Genomic DNA, 20,695 nt, shown 5'->3' on the forward strand with positions numbered 1-20,695 from the left:
GGTTTCATCTGAACAGGTCATCCTTGAAGCAGGACATTTGGCCCATTTAGATTTCAGGTTTATTTCAACGGTGCTGGATCCGCTTCCCTTGATTCAGTGGCTTTTTTCAGGCAGAGAAAGCCCCATGGCTGCAGAATGCCCGATGCAGTGGGGGTTATATCATCTGACTCTGAAACTAGGCCTCAACCCACAGAGGTCAACCGGTCCGTTAATTAGTCTTTCAGGCATTGAGTCACACACATGCATGTTTGAAAGAAAAAGTCCATTACAACTTGAATGTTTCGTCACCAAAATTCAATCTGATCCTTCCTCTCTCCCTTTTGTTCTAGGGGAAACATGTTTTCCTCCTGAGCACTATTTTGGGGTGAGCAAACGGACAGGGTGGAAGTTGGTGTCTACAGGGGTCCGGCGATTTGTTTCTTTCAGGGAGGTAGGTGGTGAGCCGCCAGCAGGCCGCCGGTGGCCAGTGGCCCTGCACCCAGGTAAGGGACAAGCATCGGGTCGCCTCCCAGCAGGAGTCTGCGCCCGGACTCGCCTCCCCAGCTGCGTGGCTCGGCCTGGGGCACCAGGCCAGGACGACGCGGGGACGGGGTGCTGGTGGGGCCGCGCGCGGTGTTGGGGTGCACTTGGGTGCACGAGAATTGGGGGGCTGCCCCTGTGCAGTCGGGGCCACGCGCCCCAGGAGAGCCGCCTTTGCTCGAGAGCGGGGTCGCGCAGGGAAGGCCGCGGGTCTGGCCAGAAGCTTCTGTCCTATGAAAGGCAGAAGGGGAGACGTCTGGCCCCTGGGGCGCCCGGGGCCGCGTGGCCTCGGGGTCGGGGCGCTCTCCCCGGGAGCGGGCCCCGCACCCTGGGATGGAGCCTGGGGACAGGCCCCCGCGAGGGGCGGGCTCGCAGTGCCCGCTGCCCCCCGCCCCCCGCCGCTCCGGATGCGCCCGGCGGGCCTGGCCCTGCCGCCCCCGCCCCACCCACCCCCAGCCCCAGGTCACGGCCCTGCACCACCCGTGGCTGCGCGTCCGCTTCCGCGAGCCGAGCCGGGCGGTCGGGGCGGGAGCCGGGCGATTGTTTCTCGCGGCGCCCCTCCAACCTCCAGCCTTCCAGCGCTTTCTGGAGGGCAGTCGAGGGGAGCCCGGGCAGACTTTTCCCGGGGCGCCGCAGCCCCGAGGGGGAGGCCGGAGCCCCGGAGTCCCGGCCCCTCCCTGCGCCCTCGTCCCCGCGGGGCCAGCCTCCGTGCACCAGCTCGAGCCACTGATGCTGACCTGCCCACTCGGGCTGCCCCTCCCTGCGCGAGCCCGCCTCGGCCTTGGGGCTCAGCCCGCGGGAGGGACACGGTGCAGGTTGGTGAGGCGACGAGGCTTCCGTCCCCGCGACCCAGGTCGGCGCCCCGGCCGCCCCCGCCCCCGCCGAAACGTGGGAGTTGCACGGAGGTGGTTTGGAGACCGAGAAGAACCGAATTTCCTGGGTTGCTGCTGCCCGCGACGATGACGGCGAAGGTGACGACATTTTTGAACTAAAAATACTGATTTGGGTGACATGCACCCCCCGTTCCTATTTTTAAAATGTGCACCGTGGAAGTACAGGAAAGCACAGCGAGTCACGTAACGGACCCCCTCGTCTAGAAAAGATACGTGGAAGGGCGGTGTAGTGATGGCCAAGGACCTGGGGAGGGAAAGAGGAGAGAGCGAGGACCGGCCTGAGCTGCCCAGGACACCCCCCCCCCCACACACACGAAAAAGGACCCTGGGGGCGGGGGTGGGGGAGGGGAAAGCAGGTTAGAGACACCTGAAAATAACTTTTGAGTTTAGAGTTTTCCCATCTCCGTCCTCCCTGGGAGGCCAGGTTGATTCAACTAACTTTTATGGATGGGGTGGAGGGTGGGGGGGCAGTTTTTTTTTTTTTTTTAATTAGAAAAAGCGTTCATACAGAAAATCCTAAATGATTTGCAGTTGACATAAACTTCTAGCAGTAGATTATTTGCTTATTGTTTTTGGCGTGTTGTGAATGTCAAGCATGAGAGAACCTGAAGGGAAGAGGGAGAAAGAAAAAGCTCCTGCTCTGTTAAAACTTAGCAGCCCCCTTAGAAAAATAAAGCGTCGGAACCTTTACTAGGAGTCACACAACTCTACCCCAAGTGAAACAAATGTCAGAGGGGGTAACAAAGTGGGAAAACATGCAAAGTGCATTTCAAAGGGTTCCACAGTAAAGCGCAATCTGAGATTCACGGAAAGTGGAGAAGGATAAGACAGGAATTAGGTCATCGCGTCCAGACCCCAGGAAATATGTTTAGATCAAAGCCTGCTCCGTTAGAATAAACAAAACAGGGCCCATTGGGCCCTACCAATATTTTCATCTCCGCGCTAAGAGCTGCTAATCTAACTGGCTCTAGTGGATGAAAGCGGCTAAAAATCACAACTGTAAAAATGACTAAGTAAAAAAAATGTCCTCTCAACTATAATAGGAAGATAAAGATTTAGATTTGAGCTAGAAAGTAACAAGATCCAGGCCCAGATCAACACAAACTTCCTGGAATTTTAGCTCTAACTAAATTATCTAATCCCAGGCCATTGTTCCCTTCTTGTCCGCACTCCCACCCCCCACCCCCCCCAACCAACCCCTGCAATTGAGTATACCAGATGATTTACATAAAAAAATTGTTAAATTTTAACTGCGGTCTAAAAGCATTGCAGGAGGCCGACTTTTGGGTTCACTTACTTTACATTCCTTAAGGACCTACCCCCCACAAACCCCACTGTCGCCTGCCCCCCAGGCAGTTGTTGCGGGGAGAGCATGCTGGCCTTTATTGTTATGGATGGTTCTTTAAGGCCAGTCTTTGAGTTTGGTCTCTTTCCATGGCGGCAGGATAGACGGAGACCAGAGCTTCTGTCATAGAAGCCAACCTTTGGGTCCGTACTATTCAGCAGCCCTTGATACTTTAGCAGCGAAGCCCAAGTACTGTGTAAAGCTTTCTTTCACAGCAGAGCTGATGGCCTTAAACCAACTGCCAGGGAACATTTGATAGATAGAAACATCCAGAAACGGGACAGGAAATCCCAGTAAAGGAAAATTCACCCAGGCTAAATCCAGGATTGTAGCTCCTTGCTGAGCCGGGTTTCCTCTTAACTGTTTAAACATATGATTTGGCTCCTCTTGTGTTTCTATGGCCATCTGAGCTCAAGTTTAACAAAGACTCAGGGACTGCCTGTCAGCTTGGCTCTGGCCCCCTCTAAAGCCAAGATGATGGGGGTGGGGCCTGTGCCGGGCCTTTATAAACACCCCCAGGAACAGGCCATCTTCTGTGTGGGGCCCTTGGCGACTCATTCACGGAGGTCAAACCCAGCATCAGTTTTTGACGATCCACGGAGGGCTTTGAAGACAAGTGTCACTGTGTTGGAGGCTACACAAACCCATCCTTCCTTGTTAGGCCCAAGGTGGAACCCCATCCAGCTTGCCAAATGCGGCTGAATCCCGATGCAGCACGGTCGGTTGGTTAGGACATGGGTGCGGAGAGAAACCAGGGGTCATGTCATCTTCTTGTAATCACGGCCACATCCAGTATGAGGCCCCAGTCACCTAGAAACGTGGGTAAACGTGCCATATCGCAGGCCCCACTCCTGATGTAAGGGACAGAGAGGGACATAAGAGCTTGTGGAGCTCCTTCTACATTCAGAATCTGTGGTGCTTCTGCAGGTCTCATCTTGTTACAGTTCTGTGAGACAGACAGGACCACTGTCATTTACCAGATGACAAAACTGAGTCCCAGAGAGAGAGAAGGAACACCTGGATGCCAGGAGATGTGGAGCTGTCACTTGCTTGACCATCAACCCCAGAGCACAGTCCTAACTTGCCTGATCCATGGACCACCTTCCCCATCTGTACCACACAAGGTTTGCTTCCCATCGGTATTTCCAGTAGCTTCTCTCAGACTCTACCATGTTCACCACGTCACATCATTGGGGTCCCACCTATACTCTTACTTACTGGATGACTTCATTTAAGTTACTCCCTTTTTAAAAACCTACGTATATTTATTTTAGAAGGAATAAGGAAACACCAGATTTGATTCTCTTCAATAGTCTTTCCAATCACAACCATTGGGTGCCGTGCCCCAACTCCAAATAACACCGACACCACCACATCACACCAACACACCTGCTGCTCTGTCCTTTCCTCATTTTCCAACTGCCTCTTGCTTTAGACAAGCATGAAGCCTGGGTGCTCTTAAAGAGTTTTCTTTCCTGGTCGCCATCCCACTCCTCTACTTGTCAGCACACCTTGGCGCTGGCCCAGAATTTTTCCAACTGTGGGTCAAGACCCATCGGGGCATTATGAAGTCAGTCTAGAAGTCATCATCAGCATTATCTTTTAAATGTAATAGAGTAGAAAGGATCAGAATATATCACACTCAATAGAAAGGGTCAGTCGTGTCTTACTCATCTCAAGGGATGTGTGTGTGTGTGTGTGCACGCGCACATTTGTGCATGTGCATGGGTGCACCGGGACACACGATAAATGTATTTAGCATGGGTTGCCATCGAAAAAGTTGGAAAGCCACTTACGAAGGCCCCAAGAAGTACAGCTGACCCCTCTCTCTTTCTCCTCTGAAATCACAGCACCAGGGGCTTTAGAGGGGAGACTGGCAGTCAGTTTTGGGGATGGGGGGAGTGGTGGTGAAGGCACAGGCCAATAACCTAAGCTTCCAGCTCTCTGCAATGACTCATCCACGATGCAGAGTTTTCTAGCTGCCACTCCGGCAGGAAAAGAGAGACTAGCGACTGGGCTCATGCTGCTCATCTGTGTGTTCTCCTCTCCTGGGCTGCTTCCACGTGGAGGATTTTAAAAGCATTTTGCTATAAAGAGGATTTCTCCGTAAATGCACACATGAGCGCAAAAGAGAAAAACAAAACAAAACTGAGCGCTAAAGCTTACTCGGTGCAGTGAGCTGCACTGTCCCATTTATAGTCCCTCACCCCATTGGTAACGGGCTCCAGCTCTTGGGTACCTAAGATAACTTCCTTCCCGAGTCCCACCATTTCTGAGCATCCTTAGTCACAGTGCTCACTATGGGGCTTCTGGGGCCCAATAAATATAATGTGGTCCTGAGCCATCATTCCTAGAAGAGTCCCTTTCAGAAATACTGCTCAGAAAGGGAGGTTGTCTGTGGCCTTCAGCAAAGATTTCATTTTAACAAACACGTGTGTGCTTGTGGGGGTGCACACACACTTTTATCTAAATCTCCAGAGCCAGGAATGGCCAGGAAGACCCTTCTTTGTTTGAATAGACGTGAGTCAGGGAGCTGGGGCCTGAGTTATTTATATTTATCCTTCCCAGTTTCAGTCCAGTACTTCTTAGGTAAATTATAATAAAAAGAGTTACTGTGGTAGCTCACGTTATCGGCACCAGGTCTCTGGCTGTTTCTCCTCCATTGCTTTGGCATGTAACTTGCAGTGCCATCCCCCGTGGGGCATTTGAACTTCCCCACCTCGTTGGCCTTGGCCCCTTGGCTTGCTTTGTCCAGATGCGATGGTTGTGCCACTTTCATTCCTGGGGACTCAAGACTCCTGCACGTGTCTACTCATGGCCCTGGTACCTCTGCCATCACCACGAGAAGAACATTCCCGCTGATCTCAGGAAAAGAATAGAGGCAACATGGAACCACCCCTAGTCACGCCCAACCTAGATCAGCCAAGGCCCAGCCAGGCCCAGTTGAGCGGAGCCGAACCACAGATGGGTGTTGCTTTAACCCACTGAGCTTGTGGGTGGTGTCTTACTAAACATCACTGGGGCCACTGTTAACCATTTCCATAAGATGTGTTTATAGTGGTTATGAAATGTCAGACATCATTTTAAATGTTTTATTTGAATTAACTCATTAAATCCCTCTAACGACCACATGAGGTGGATACTATCAAGACACCCATTTTATGAATAGGGAAACTAAGGTACAGAGAGATTCCCTGTAACGTCTAAAGGGACCCCCCTGGTAAACAGAATCTCAACCCAGACATCCAGCTCTAGAATGAGCATGCTTTGCTTTTAACCACTCTGCTATCCTTTTGCCCTGTCACAAATCTATTTTTTTTTAAGATTTTATTTATTTATTCATGAGAGACACAGAGAGAGGGAGAGGCAGGGACACAGGCAGAGGGAGAAGCAGGCTGCATGCAGGGAGCCCGACACGGGACTCGATCCCGGGTCTCCAGGATCACACCCCTGGCTACAGGCGGCGCCAAACCGCTGCGCCAACGGGGCTGCCCCGCCCTGTCACAAATCTAAGAAACCACCTGCCCATCCCTCCCTAACTAAACCCCAGGCCCAGAATTATAAAATAAATAAATCAAATCTCCGCACCTTTCACTTTTTCTACTCCATTTAGAAGTCTCCAGAGAGGTAGGATCCTGCAGGATTCACAGGCAAGTGCTCTGCTCCCCAAACACCTGCTCTTGCCATGAGAACCCTCCTGACCAGGGTCCTTCATGCTCAGCATAGAGTGTAGACAGAAAGAGCAGATATCCACACTAATTGTAAATCCACACACTAATTCCAATACCTCCCTTCAGTGAGCACTGGATGCTTTCTGCCCGTGATAATCATTATCTACCCTGTAAAGACCTTGTTAATACTTACAGATCAAAATATTTTTGTATCTTTTCCATGGAGGGAATGATCCATCCACCTAGCAGTGTGTGGAGCTTTACTTCCCGCCCTCTTTCCTTCTCTCATGGGAAAACACATCAACTGGTTTCCCTTTTCTTTTTCACACACTACAAGTCATGCAATCTTTCAAGGGGGGGGGGGCGGGGGGGTGGAGGAAGGGATGTTTCATCTGATTTATCACAGTGAAGAGATAGTTGGCAGGCATGAGTAGCCGTATACGTTTATCTCTCCGTGAAGAATATTGATGACATTCACATTTTCTTATGTGCGCAAAGCTAGATTTGCAAATTCCTGGAAAATGAAGGAAATGCTGAGGGAAATAGTTGAAATTTAGGAAGAGGGTCAGGTTTTCATGATCTGAACATGCCATGGGGGAGAAGGATGAGAAGGTCGGAGTTGCTGGCCTTCCTTCCTGTCTGGGTGCCACCCCCTGATTAGCCAGTATATTTGTTTCCTAGGGTGGTTGCAACAACCAAAACAACAGAAACTTAGTTTGTCACAGCTTTGGAGGCTGGAAGTCAGTCAAGATGTTGGCAGAGCCATGTTCCCTCTGAAGGCTCTAGGGAAGGGGCACCTGGGTGGCTCAGTGGTTGAGTGTGATCCCGGGGTCGGGGATGGAGTCCCACATCGGGCTCCCCACAGGGAGCCTGCTTCTCCCTCTGCCTATGTCTCTGTCTCTCTCTATGTGTCTCTCATGAATAAATAAACAAAATCTGAAAAAAAAAAAAAAAAAAACCTCTAGGGGAAAATCTTTCATGCCTTTTTCTTAGCTTCTGGTATCCCTAGTGATTTTTGGTGTAGAAATATCCTGTAAGTTGTAGACACATCCTTCCAACCTTTGCTTCCAGCAGCAGGTGATATTCTCATGTATCTTCCCATCATCTTTCCTCTGCAAGGACCTTCTCCATGTGTCTTCTCTTCTTATAGGGACACTGGTCATATGGAATTAGAGCCTGCCCTAATGACCTCATCTCTGCACCTGATTACATCTGCAAAGACGATTTCCAAATAGGGCCACTGGGGCAGATACCCAGGGCTAGAGAGAGGCCATCACAGAAGCCCAAGTGAGACACAAAGAGGAGCTGAGCAGAAAAAAAGAAGGTGGAAGGAGCTTTGGGTATTTCTGAGCAGATTTCACAGCCCAGAAAAACCACAGCTCTCAGAGCTAAAAAGGCACCCAGAGGCCCTGGGTCACAAAGTGGAGACTCACAGGCTGACTTCGGCCTGCATATGTGTTTTATTTGGCTCACGAGGCATATTTAACAAATTTGAAAGCATTGCCAGCATTTGAAAGTCAGGAGATCTCATATAAAAGTTCAAATTTCCAGATTTTTTTTTTTTTTTTTTTTTGGGAATGTCAAATGATCTAGTGTTCTCGCCTTCCCACATTTCAACAATTGGCTAGCACAGAAGTGTGACTGTCCCGTTCGGTTGAAGCAAACCTGTTGTCCATCTTCGGTTCCCACCCGACCCATCTCACGTGGCTACCAGCCTGCTGGCCTCTGCACATACTTGACTTTTTCTGCCTCACTGTGGTCCAGCCGGCTTATTTGGTAAGTGAAGAAAGGAAGGCCCAGAGACAGAAGTACCTGGGTTAGTGGCGAATGCCACACGGATTAATTCAGCAGGAAAACGTAGAAAGGCAGAAGGCAGATACTTTCAAGGAGACGAAGATGTCAGGAAGGTAAAGCACAGCAAAAGGGCATTTCAAGAGGAGGGCTCCATCAGGAGGCAAATCTTGGGACTCAGACAGGACCCTGGATTTCCTGCAGATGTTCTTGCCGGTAGAGAAGGGGAAAGAAAGAACACGATGACTTTAAGCTGGTCCGGGTAGGCCAGACTTTAGGTTTTCCTGGTCATCCTTTGTTTGCCAGGGGCTTTTTGCTTTTCAAACCACTTCCACACTCACTGTCTCCTTCAACCCAGCAGGGCAGAATGAATGGTAGAGTGTTCCCTTTAAACAGATGGGGAGGGTTGCCGGGGTGGCTCAGTGGTTGAGGGCGTGATCTTGGGGTCCTGGGATGGAGTCCCGCATTGGGCTCCCCGCAGGGAGCCTGCTTCTCCCTCTGCCTGTGTCTCTGCCTTTCTTTCTGTGTCTCTCATGCATAAATAAATAAAACCTTAAAAAAAAAAAAAAGGGAAAACTTAACGGGACTTTTCCAGAGTTGGATCGTTAAGTGGCAGAGGACTATTTCAATCCATCTTTTCTCCCGGCTAGCCCAGTGCTCTTGCTAATGAAACGCTATTTCAAGAGGTTGTAATTGCCCTGTGGCCAAAAGGCTCTCCCACCTTTGAGTCTGGAAGGTTCAATTCAGACCCAACCACAACAAAGACTAAAAAAGGGTTAGCTTCCCCCCCCACCCAGATCGACATGGAGTTATGTATGTAGAGAGAGCAATCTCTAATTAGCCACTTACCCAGAGCCTCCCTTCCTCTCCTCCCTCCCACCTTCCCTCATTCCTTCCTTCATCAAGCAGTTATTAAAGCTTATTAAACTATGAGGCACCTCTAAGTGGCCAGGCAGTTTGGGCAGCACCAGGATTGCCCCCTGTTACTCATAGGGCAGTGCAGACCATCATTGTGGAAGCCCACGGGGACTTCAAGGTGCTCTGGACACTGGCACCCAGGACAGCAAAGTCTAGCTACTGCAGGAGGGGAGCTCAGGGAAGCCTTCCCAGGCCCCAGGAAGGTGCCTGCTGCTGGGTTCATTCATTCGTTCATTCGGCAAACATCTAGTGAGCACCTGCTCTGTGCTGGGTTCTGGGATACAAAGCAACGAAAAGCAGAATGAATCTCTACCCTCAGGTTGCTTACATTCAGCTACTTTTATAAAAGCTGTTGTACTACCCAAGTGGAATATTAACAGGAACACCCCCCACTGCCATAGAGATATTTGCATCCTGTATTATAAGGATGAGAGGTAGACCAAACTGCCATTGGCCATGCCCTAAGTGAGTGACTGCATTTCCGGGGGCATCTGCTTCTGGAAGTCTGGAGGACAGGAGAGCCTCCCTGCTAAGGACATCGTCCATGTGAGAGCAATGGTCTTCGTAAGAGGTTAACCAAGACAGTCACAGGCTGCACCCAGACACCTGAACCAAACAGCCCAGGTCCATGTTCCAGGTGGAGCCACTCTCCCCAGGTGAGGTGTCTTCATCTCCTTCCAGTTCTCATTACCTCCAGCCAGGGTAGGGGCAAAGATCAAATCTTTTCTACCAATTTTTTTTTTTTTTTTTTTTTTTTTACTAGAGGGAGAGAGAGAGCACAGAGAGGGAGAGAGAGAGGGAGAAGCAGGCTCCCAGCTGAGCAGAGAACCTGCAGAGAACCTGATATAGGGGTTGATCCCAGGACCCTGGGATCATGACCTGAGCCAAAGGCAGATGCGTAACCAACTGAGCCACCCCGGTGCCCCCCTTTTTTTAAGAAACATCTTTATGACTGATTCAGGCAGAAGAACAGCAGCAGCCGATGCCCCTAAATAAAGAAAGAAAAAAATTTAAAAGATAGTGTTTTTACCCTAGGAACCCTCATTCATAGTTTGAGGTAAATCTGCAAGCACTCGTGGGCCGATGGGCTTGATCTTCATCACCGCGCACAGTAAACAGAGGGCTCATGCACACATGGTCTTTTCCTGACACCGAAGGAAAACAAGCAAGACCTGTCTTAGAATCGGTGAAAGCTGTTGCATTAAAGAAAGCAAAACCAAACCAAAAAGACAACTAGATTAATTAGAAAAGAGACAGAGACAGAGGGATTTTGAGGAAGGGGGAACACGAGAAAAGATTGATGATTGTCAAAAATTAATGATGGAACTCTCTATTGATATGGTAGTATTTGTATTTCTTTGTCTCATACATTTAAAAAATATATGTAGGGATCCCTGGGTGGCGCAGCGGTTTGGCGCCTGCCTTTGGCCTAGGGTGCGATCCTGGAGACCCAGGATCGAATCCCACATCGGGCTCCCGGTGCATGGAGCCTGCTCCTCCCTCTGCCTGTGTCTCTGCCTCTCTCTCTCTCTCTGTGACTATCATAAAATAAAAAATAAATAAATAAAAATTAAAAAAAATAAAAAAGATATGTAATACTAGTATAACATAATAAATATTTTTAAATTTTATTTATTTATTCATGAGAGATACAGAGAGAGAGAGAGAGGCAGAGACACAGGCAGAGGGAGAAGCAGGCTCCACACAGGGAGCCCGACGTGGGACTCGATTCCGGGTCTCCAGGATCAGGCCCTGGGCTGAAGGCGGCGCTAAACCGCTGAGCCACCCGGGCTGCCCAACATAATAACTATTGATGCTTAGTCGCTTTAATAAAGAACTTCTCCTCTCCTTAAAAAAACCTAAATGCTAGGGGCACCCGGCTGGTACAGTTGGCAGAGCATACAACTTGATCTCAGAGTTTTGAGTTCGAGCCCCATATTGGGTGTAGAGATTACTCAAAAAAAAATCTTTTAAATAATTTTTAAAATGCTTAAGAATAAATAAATCTAAATGATAGAATAATTTTCAGTGTCTACTGCTCAGTTCAGTGAACTTTTATAAAGCCAATGAGTTCAATATTTCCATTCAGATACTTCAGTTCACTCCAAGGAAGCTTAACACAGGCATAACCTAAAACACAGTTTCACTCTGCTTTTTCACAGGGGACTTCCTCATACCAGAAAAAAATGACGATATAATCAGGTATTTTGTTGTTTATGTCTTATTACTAAAAATCATACAGTTTCCACTTCTTTTTCTCTATAGAGCTTTATTATGATATATAAGACACTGGCTTACATCAGTGCTTCTCAGGGCACCTGGGTGGCTCAGTTGGTTGAGCGTCTGCCTTCAGCTCAGGTCATGATCCCGGAGACCTGGATCAAGTCCCAGGTTGGGCTCCCTGCTCAGCAGGGAGCCTGCTTCTCCCTCTCCCTCTGCTCCTCCCCACTGCTAATGCTCTCTCTCTCTCTCTCTCAAATAAAATCTTCTTTAAAAAATAAAAAATAAATCAGTACTTCTCCAACTGTCTAGTTTATTCAGACAGCTCAGAATGGTGTTGAAATGCAGGTTCGGATCCAGTAGTGCTGAGGAGGGGCCTGAGAATCTGAATTTCTACAAAGCTCTATGGTGATGCTGGTGTTGCTGGACCATGGACCACACTCTTGAGTAGCAAGGCTCTCCATGAGTTCATCCCCACCTCTGTCAGAATCAGTCCCACAATTGTTGGATAAGTGAATACTCAAGAACCACAGTTCTTCAAATTTCCAGGGCAGCAAAATCACCTCGATAATTTGCTCTAAATCACAGATTCCAGGGCTCTGATCCCAAGATCCTGATTCATTGCCTCTACTCCTCCCTACGCCTTAACCTTAGCCTGGCTGTATAATCCAGTACCAGGGCTATATAATCAGGGCCCTGCCAACTTTCCAACCTGGTCTCCAGCTACTCTCCCCCTTGCTTGCAAAGCTCCGACCTCCATGGCCTTTCTTCTTTTCCTTAATGTTCCACGTTTGTTCTGTATGTCTTGGGCATTAAATTCATATTTGGAAAACTGCCCCTGGATCTTCCCAATTTCCACGGGACTCTCTCTTCTTGTTCTTTGGTTCTCAGTGTAAATGTCACCTCCTCCAAGAGGCCCTTCCTGACCACCTTAAAGTAAGGTGGCCTAAAGTAGTCTAAAATACTTTTTTCCATATACTCTTTCTTTCTTTAACACATCACCAGGCTGTATTACCATACATATGGTAATAGGAGTAATAGCTCCTACTGCTATCTGGACTGATGTTGTCCATGTATGTGTATATTGGTTTAGTGTCCATCTACCATGAAAGCAAGGACTCTACCTGCCTTGTTTCCCACTGAATTTCTGGGACCTAGCACAGTACCAGGGTATTGAATAAATGAATGAGGGAATCAGTGAACAAGCATACCCAGGTTGTGAAGCAAGGTATAAAACAAAATAAGGGATCCCTGGGTGGCGCAGCGGTTTGGCGCCTGCCTTTGGCCCAGGGCGCAATCCTGGAGACCCGGGATCGAATCCCACATCAGGCTCCCGGTGCATGGAGCCTGCTTCTCCCTCTGCCTGTGTCTCTGCCTCTCTCTCTCTCTCTGTGACTATCATAAATAAATAAAAATTAAAAAAAAAAAAAAAAAAAAAAAAAAAACACAACTTAAAACAAAATAAACAATGCCATGAATTCTGGTCTTCGTGGTTGATGACAGCAGAGGAAAGCAGATGTGAGGGTTTAATGAGCAGAGGATCAGCTAAGTACAAAAGGAGTCGCTATGCTTCCTTCAGGGTGTGGAAGAAAATTAAATTAGAAATACAGGATGGCAGTGTGTTTGCAGCTTTTTGCTCACATGCTGTATAATACCAAGTTCTTTGTCCTTTTTCTGTCTGCTTTAAAATGGTAAAAATAGATGTTCATGGCAGACAATTGAGGAAAACAGAAAAATTTAAATAAGAAAATATATACTGTCTTATCTAACCACCCACAAATAACAGTGGTTCTCATTTTTGTGGTTTTCCTTTTAGCATTTTCAAATACACACGTCTTACAGAACATGTATATGGCAATATACTCTCTAAGTGTGCTCGTTTATTGTTTAATGTAATAGGATGAGTATATTCTCATGCCTACAAAGTGTCTTAAAACATATATTTTTAGTAGCTGCTTAATATTCCCTTAAACGGATAGAAATACCTAATTCGGGTCCTTTGTTTCTTTTACTCTGTTGTCCAGAAAAGCACTATAACTCTGTGCTCTCTTTTATTTTATTTTTAAAGATTGTATTTATTTATTCATGAGAGACTGAGAGAGAGGCAGAGACACAGGCAGAGGGAGAAGCAGGCTCCCTGCAGGGAGCCCGGTGCGGGACTCGATCCCAGGATCCTGGGGTCACGACCTGAGCCAAAGACAGATGCTCAACCACTGAGCCACCCAGGTGCCCCTGCCCTCTCTTTTAAGTGGAGTAGAAATGTCTAATAAATGATTTTTTTTTCCCTTGATGAGAGTAGTGGTTCTCAACTGGGGACGATTTTGCACACCCCTCGGGGAGGGACATTCAACTATGTCAGAAGACATTTTTTGTTGGTCTCCACTGAGGGAGGAGGGTAGCTGATGGTATGTAGTGGGTGGAAGCCAGAGTTACTGCTAAACACTCTACAGCACCCGGGACAGTCTCCTACAACAAAAAATCGTCCAGCCAGAATGTCAATAGTGCTGACGGTGAAAAACTTGCCATCCGGGGCAGTGTCAGGGTTAATATTCAACAACCACTTAAAATTGAAATTAGCACTCTACCATTAAAGTACAGGACTTTGCCCTGGAACTCTGCTGTGGAATAATTAGAACTGCAGTTACTGGAATCTGGGATAGCTGAGAGTTTACTCTCACAACTTGTATTTTATTAGAAATGTTTAAATGGCAATAAAAGAACATGAAACTAGAGCTTCTATTTTTCAAAGTGAGTTCCAAGGAGGAACTTCGTGGTGCTGGCGTTGGTCCTCATGTGGGTCTGTACTCTCCTGAGGACACCGAGGCCCAGAGAGTGCACAGCCCCAGGCTGGTAGATGGTCTCAGTAGAAAACATTTTCTAAGGCAGAGAAGTGACTTGGCTAATCTGGAAATAGTTTCCAAATGCCAAAAGGGGTTTGGATGCACAGTTAGCTGAACGCCGATCTTTGGAAGCCTCTTCTCTACGCCTTTGCTTGAACGAAGTTTTACTCCTTTGCAGTCTTTGTAGCAGTGAACTCCTCGAGGAATTGCACATTTATTTATTTATTTATTTATTTATTTATTTATTGAATTCCACATTTAGTAAGCAAAATCGCCGAAACCGCCCCCACGTCCCTTCTATTGAGAAATGTGTGCATCTCTTTCGTCCCTATTGCGATCTTTGGGACTTTACCCGACCTTTGCAGGGACAACTGGGGTAGAGACAATTTGTTATGATATATCCCCACAGATGATCCAAATCCCATCGCTCCAATGCAGAACAAAGGGAACGTGTGCTGCTCCTTTTTCTTCGGCCCACATTCCTTCTGGGGTTGACTGTGAATGGGAAGAGAGGTCTAAGTTGGAAATGCTTGGAATTGTGTTTCGGATATTCAAAAGATTACACAGAAAGCCTTCCAGGTGCTCGGGAAGAGATATACCGCGGCCGAGTCAGGAATCACTTTCTGCGCCGTAACAATGGAAATGCGATCTTTAGTTAACACGGACTCGGAATTTAGAGCGGGCGAGCGGGACCAAGGTCAGTGGTTCGCGCCTTGAGATCGATTCGTGCCTCTGACCTAGATCGTCTGTGTGCGCTGCGCTTGTTGGTAACTTTGCTCCTGCGGTAATTTATGTGACTCATCTGCAGAGCCTCCGAGCTGCGGAGAGGGGGCCGGTGGAGCTTCCCTGGCCGGCAAACCGGCCTCCAAAAGGAGGACAGGAATAAAAGAGATGGGTGGGAAGTCAATTCCGGGGTCTCCTGTTCTAGGTGACGTACAGTCTTTCGTTTCCCTGCTCTTGGTCGGCAACTTTGGTTTCCAAATGCTCATTTTCTTTGTAATTTTCCATGAAAATATTGCTCCAACTGCTGAAAATCAAGCAGCCGATTTTCAATCAAGATTCACAGGCTGTAGACAGGCACTCCTTGCCGGCAAGAGATAGAAACATCTGCGGACACACATGTACCCAGACGTGCAGGTGGCAACACAGAACACGCATCCACACAGGTGCGCAGTGGAGACTGCTGTAAGCATAGGCGATGCGGCACATGGGATTTGTTCATCATCAGCTGAACCCAGGGTTCAAATCCTTTGAACTGGAATGGGTCTGGGGGGGCAGTGGGTAGGGAGAGGGTGGTCAGATGGGAGATAGAAAGCAATGAACTTCATCTCCTACTGCACAATCCCTCCCAATATTCTCCTACTCAAGTAAAAGCCCTAAGGTCAGGTCCTGATTGATATTTCCATCAGTTTCATCTTTGAGTGAAGGAACACTTAGGTGGCATCTATTTGCCTGCCAGATACCGAGGCGATGCCCATGAGTATGATACCAGAGTTGCCCTCGAGAATTAGAATCCTAGTGGGTATAAGACGATCTCACATAGAGTTGTGGCGTAAGTTATCATGCCCTTGTTCAAATTGACTTTTCTTATTCTCTTTTTTAAATTAAATTATTTTTTAGTAAGGCTCTACTCATAATGTGGGGCTTGAACTCACAACCCCTAGATCAAGAGTCACATGCTCTATGGACTGAGCCAGCCAGGAGTCCCTGGCTTTTCCATTCTAAGAGTACTGGAATGGGCACCTAAGATTTCTTTCAAGGAAGTCCAGTCAATGCCACTGGGCCTCCCAATGGACTGGGAGGTCAGGCTGTGGCTGACACTGTTTTACTCACCTATGGACGATGGGACCTGTGAGATGGATCCTTCCTTAAAACAAAAGGAGCTTCCTGGGGCACCTGGTGGCTCAGCGGTTGAGCATCTGCCTTTGGCTCAGGTTGTGATCCCAGGGTCCTGGGATCGAGTCCTGCATCAGGCTCCCCACAGGGAGCCTGCTCCTTCCTCTGCCTATGTCTTTGCCTCTCTCTCTGTGTCTCTCATGAATAAATAAAAATCTTTTAAGAAAACAAAACAAAAAAAAAGGGAGCTTTCTTATCAATGGAATTGATAAGACTATAATTCTAGCATGCTTAGCCCTAGAATAGTTTTATCTGATATTACAAGAAATCAAAGACTACAAAGGACAAGTGATGTAACCAGGGGCCTACAGCTCATTATTTGAAAGAGCTGGGAGTGGGATATAGGGTTGTAAATTTTTTTCCACGTTTTCTAGGTTCTTCCTGTGACAGCACATTTTATTCATGCCCAGGAATAAAAAAAAAAAAAAAAAAAAAGGATCTTCTCCATATTAGGTGTATGTGCCTAAAGATGTGTTCTGATCCAGGCAGGAGAGATGGAAGACCATTTGTTAAGATAAACATTGGAAAGCACCTGGCAAAATGCCTGCTGCATGACGGCGCTCAAGACACGGATGGCCATCCTCATCACCATCATCCTCCAGGTCCCCATCATCATATTCTATGCCAGCCACTACTTCAAAAACTGGCAAATTCACTTCTCAAAAAGATTCCGCACGGGGGGCACCCGGGTGGCTCAGCAGGTGAAGCGTCTGCCTTCACCTCGGGTCATGATCTCAGGGTCCTGGGATCGAGCACCGCACCCGGAGTCTGCTTCTCCCTCTCCCTCTTTTCTTTCTCTCTCTCTCTCAATTAAATTAATAAACTTAAAAATAAAAAAAGATTCCACACTTTACAAAGTCATCTTCAATTGTATTCATTAAATTTTTACCTGTCTTCCAAAAAATGTACACGAATGGGGTACATTCTTATGTAGAGGAAGATCTACTTACTCTCAACTCGAATACATATTTGCATCGCTTAAGAAATGTTAAGTAGCTTTTCATTTGTACTGTCTACAAGACAGTGATGATAAAAGACATCCATAAAGTCTGGAAATATAGTTATTATTAGTTCTTGACCACATTATTTATATTCCCCTATGTTTCCAGGCTTTATGGACATCCTGTAGATCATAAACATAGCAAACGAGAATAAATTGCTGGCCATTTTGGAGAAATTCCTCATGTTTTGCGTGCTTGGCTTAAAAAAATACATTTTATGATGGAATCTCTGTGTTTATAAACAAAACCCCAAAAATTTACAGAGAAAGAAATCATTTTGACTTTCTTACTCAATATTGGTTTCATAAACCATGACCGAATTATGGCAAATCTGAACTTGAAAGATGGTTATTTTGTTTAAGTGAGTTTAATGTGTTCAGGACTGGGCAATTTTTACTCTTGTTGTTTTTCCTAAATTTCATCCTTCTCTGAAGTTTTAAAATTCAATCATCTGGGTTAATTTCTCTTAGGCATTTCTGAGCCCTACAACATGGAAAGTTTTGTTATGCAGGATTTTTCTTTTGGTCTGCCAGGCACCTCCTGTAAGTGAAAACAATTTAATTTTCAAAAACAGTTTTTTTACCCTAAAGACTATAAGAACAGATTACTTTTTAGTGTGGTCCTTAAAATGATCAGGTTCTCTGTAGCTATCAGGCTAACTAGAAAATATGAGACCTCTTCATGGTTTGCTGGGCCCACGTTAAACTGGTTTTCAGGTTCCACAATGACAAAAATCATAGCCCGGGTGACCATCTGCCTGGTCAATAAGTGGCCAGCGGTGGCCTGAGTCAGCTAATTGTGCATAATTGGGATTATGTAGTAGAGATGACACTCCCCTCTCCAAACAAAGAAAATCACATTTGTGCCGTTTCATGTGACCACTGATCTTTTCTGGCCAGTAAGGGCAAAAATTGGGGTTGTCATAAAGTCTGCGTCTGCAAATGGCCAAGATGGTGGGAATGAATGATCAATTCTGGGAGAAGCGGGAGACAATAGGCAGTGGGGGAGGGGGAAAGGGAACCAGGGACAGGGGAATCAGAACGAGATGGGGGTGGGGGGCGGCGTGGAATCTAGGGCTGGGAAAATTATTGTCACCCATCTGTTAGATTCCAAAATGCAGGCACATTCAGTGTCTCAGACCTGTCTTTCGAGTCTGAAATAGTTATCCAAGTAGCTTCGGAGGACAGGTGTGTTGTGGGGCCCCCGGTGGGGCCCAGGGAAGGTGTTGGCGTGTGCAGAGGTATTGGAGGTGTTGGGAGCGTGTGAGGAGGGTGTTGGGTGTGCCTGGGGCACGTGTAGAGAGCAGAAACTATGCCCTTGATTTGAAGATTGCTGATTTGTTCTGTTCAAGCCCTTCTGGGGTCAGGTACCGTAGAAGCTGGACAGGAGCTGAGACAGCCAACCCTCAGCAAGAGGGTGACTGGTCGGTGTGTCAGAAGAAGTCAGAAGGAGGGCTTGTCCTCGAGTGGCCCCGGAGCAAAGGCCCAGCACTGTGGCAGCAGCAGCATGATGGGGACAATGGCTGTGGGTGGCTGTGAAGCGGAGGGCTGGAACGAGGCCCTGCTTCCCGGCCGTGATACCCAGAGAGGGCCATGGGCTCTCTTGCTCCCCAGCCCGCCTCTCCTAGAGAGTGTCAAAGGCACTGCGGATGAAACAGTGCCAGCAGCACGGTTGACTCCGGCCAGAAAAAAAAAAGCCTTGGTGCAGACTTAGTCCAGGATTTCTCAATCCAGGCACTGTGGTCATTTGGGGGTGGACAAGCCTGTGTCATGGGGCCGTTCGCGCATCCTAGGGTATTTAGCAGCACCCCTGGCCTCCACCTACTAGATGCCACAGCACCACGTCTCCCCCTGCTCATCCTCTCCTCCCCCGGGATCGTGACCACCAAACATGCTTCCAAGCCAGTGCCACATGTTCCCTGGCTGAGGGGTGGAGGCAAAAATCACCCCAGGTTGAGAATCACTGTTTGGGGGCCCTCATGCTCTGCTCTGCTAGTATCTACTGAGGCAGAGGCTTTCCCCAAAACTCAGAACATCTGAGGAGTTGCGCCTTCGTTAATCTGGCCGCATGGTTCTATGTGTTCAGGTGCGAGGCCTGGCGTCTGTGTACGCATGTATGCTTACGTGTGGCTGTCCCTATGTCCCTATCTTACTGGCCGCTTGAGAATGCTCTGGGAGTCAACCAGCCCTTGTTTTAACGGTCAGTCCAAATTCCAAACGCACAGTGCAAGGCCACGGAGCAACCTCTGTGACTTAGACTGGAGCCTGCAGCTCCATGGCCGACCCTGCAGAGCAGATCCCCCAGATCCCCCTATTCATGGGTCACCTGTTATATGACAGGTTCTGTGTTAGGGAGACACAGAGGGAAGAAAGTCAGGTAAGGCCATCGTCCTCAGGGGGCTTACTTTCCAGAAGGTGGAGGTGGTGTGGAAAACCGAGGATCAGGTGATTTCGGGGGCCTGGCTTTACTCTGGGTCAGGCTTTTCCAAAAGCTTCGAGGCTCCAGCGAGGGGCTTCCACCTCTCAAGCTCCTCCCAGTGCAGGAGGGGCCTTGGCAATGCGGTCCCCCCCCCCCCCCCGTTTTTATAAAATTGGCAAAAAGTTCACATAGCTTTTCTTTACAAGGGCCCTCAAAGTACGGAAACTTCAGCTCCTCTTTTCAAAATCTATCCGGATGGAGACCGAGAAAAATGCATCCCTGTTTCAGCCACGGACAGCAGGGGAAGAGAGAAAACATCATCCACCCGAAAAAAAAAACAAAGTAATGAGAAAAGACTCCGAGGATCCCCCATGCGGAGGGAGGGGGGCATCCTTCCGAGCCCGGGGTCCTCAGAGGCACAGCCCCGGGGTGGAGGAAGCAGGGAAGCCAGGCCCTGGAGGAGGCGGCAGGACTGAGCAGCTGGCCCAGGGCGCTGGGTGGGAGCTGGCCACGGCGCTGGCGCGGCCCCCGGCGTCCTCCGGGCCATTGTGCCGGGTATTGATCCGGCCCGGGAGCCACCGGGCCGCGGCAGCTGAAGCTCGGGGGTGGGCGCCATCGATCGGCCCCTCCCCGGGTGATTTATAGGATGCGCCGGCCCGGCCCGTAACCGTAACCGTAACCGTAACCGGGAGAGCTTGTTTAACGAGGGTTCGGGGCGCTCTCCGCTAGCTGGTTAACTTTAAGTATTGGAAATGGGATTGATGCGCGCATAATAATATTATGATTCATACAAACCACTTCTCAGGCAACTCAATATATTTCATTACCTCCTTTCTAGCAAATGTATTGATTTCTGTTTTGCGGTTTTATAACACAATTTCAAGGCTGTTGTGGGCTTAATGAGCCGTGTTCTTATGATGTTTAAAAAGATTTGAAGCTATTGTTGAAATAAATATTATGGATCACCCCCTCCCGAGGCCCCCCCCCGCCCCCCTCTCCTCCTCCTCCTGCTCCTCCTCCTCCTCCTGCTGCCGCCCCCCCCCGCCGTCCTCCCCGCCCTCCCCCACCCGCCCCTCCCCTGCCCGGGCGGTGCCGCCAGCAGAAAGCAGGGGGCTGCAGCTCTGCGGCCCTTTTGTGGCCCAGATCAAAGGGCCCGAGCGCCACAAAGGCCGCCCCACTCGGG

The 20,695-nt window shown here is 48.4% G+C and overlaps 2 long non-coding RNA genes across 3 annotated transcripts; one reads left to right on the forward strand and one right to left on the reverse strand.

Annotated features, from left to right (window-relative positions):
- The first annotated feature begins 1,031 nt into the window (after positions 1-1,031).
- On the forward strand, positions 1,032-16,944 carry LOC140633916 (uncharacterized). Of its 2 annotated transcripts, none has more exons than XR_012031509.1 (5): positions 1,032-1,490; positions 3,685-3,881; positions 8,022-8,204; positions 11,300-11,339; positions 16,468-16,944. It is a non-coding gene; the product is annotated as an uncharacterized lncRNA (long non-coding RNA). The 2 variants fall into 2 exon arrangements; XR_012031510.1 differs by having other exon boundaries at positions 16,579-16,944.
- On the reverse strand, positions 16,943-20,466 carry LOC140633917 (uncharacterized). Its single transcript, XR_012031511.1, has 2 exons — positions 19,499-20,466; positions 16,943-17,634 (listed from the first exon to the last, which is right to left on the reverse strand). It is a non-coding gene; the product is annotated as an uncharacterized lncRNA (long non-coding RNA).
- Positions 20,467-20,695: the final 229 nt, after the last annotated feature.

This window comes from Canis lupus, chromosome 5 (assembly GCF_048164855.1).
Source record: "Canis lupus baileyi chromosome 5, mCanLup2.hap1, whole genome shotgun sequence".
Lineage (NCBI taxonomy): Eukaryota > Metazoa > Chordata > Mammalia > Carnivora > Canidae > Canis > Canis lupus.